The sequence below is a fragment of the Penaeus monodon genome, chromosome 29, assembly GCF_015228065.2.
Source record: "Penaeus monodon isolate SGIC_2016 chromosome 29, NSTDA_Pmon_1, whole genome shotgun sequence".
Taxonomy (NCBI): domain Eukaryota; kingdom Metazoa; phylum Arthropoda; class Malacostraca; order Decapoda; family Penaeidae; genus Penaeus; species Penaeus monodon.
In genome coordinates, this window is record NC_051414.1 from 24292249 (window position 1) to 24293219 (window position 971).

General features: G+C 34.8%; 1 protein-coding gene across 1 annotated transcript in view; it reads left to right on the forward strand.

Moving 5' to 3' along the window:
- LOC119592052 (sphingomyelin synthase-related protein 1-like) overlaps positions 1-971 on the forward strand; it is a gene marked incomplete at its 5' end in the record, with an annotated part of 9074 nt that overhangs the window by 6668 nt on the left and 1435 nt on the right.

The window sequence follows — 971 nt, forward strand, 5'->3', positions numbered from 1 at the left end:
CATTTTTATGTGTATTTTTCACACTAAAACAGATGGTCCCCTTCAATTGCATCTCTAGACAGACAGTTTTTTATGCATGCATTTTAGAGTTTGACAGTGATTTTGTAGGTGCATTTATGCATTTCGTAGAGAGGTATTCAGAAATTGTTGCCAATCAAAAATTATCTTGCCCTTGAGTTTTGGCTCTAGTGGCTGTATCAAATTCCAGAACACTGGTCTGAAGTACCTTCTTGCCCAGCAGCTCAACATGCCAATAGCAGCATTGTTCAGTTTAGCATCAGTCTGAAATGTGATTGGTGGTCGTAAAATAAACTTCACCTCGAGAAGCTGAAAATATAAGTCCTCATACTGTAGAGCCAGGTCTGACAAATCAAAGGAGAAATTCTTTACTTCTAACACCCAACCATTGCTCTCTCCTGCAGTCCAGTATGTGATAGATTCTTAAATGGGCTTTCCCATGCTAATCCCCACTCTAGTTAAGACCAAATGCACTGTTATTTAACATTCCTCTTGATGGTTTTGTTATTCTCTAATGGCTCAATATACGGTGTTCAAATGCAGCTTCTGCTTTCTGTGTTGTACCTAGTGTTTGGTATATAATTTTTTTTCATTACAGTGCTCATAGTAATTGAGGATTAATCACAAATGACTTCAGACTTCACCAGTCTGATTTTTGTCTGTTCTAATAGACTGAGGCTTTTGATGTTGAATGTTTAGCTGTTTGGATTTAAGAAATACTGTTTATTTGATTTTGTTGTCAGATTTTTCATATCTTAGAAATTTAGTGTTTTTCTATTAATTACAGTCTAATTAGCATGAAACTGGTAATTTCTTAGGTATGAAAAAAAAAAAGATTGTTGCAGAAGTTTGGCCTAGATTATTGGATATTTAGTATGAACAGTTTCTAGTTACACCATAAAGTTTTGTCATTTGTATGTATTATTGACAGCAGAATTCAGCTACCATTTTGA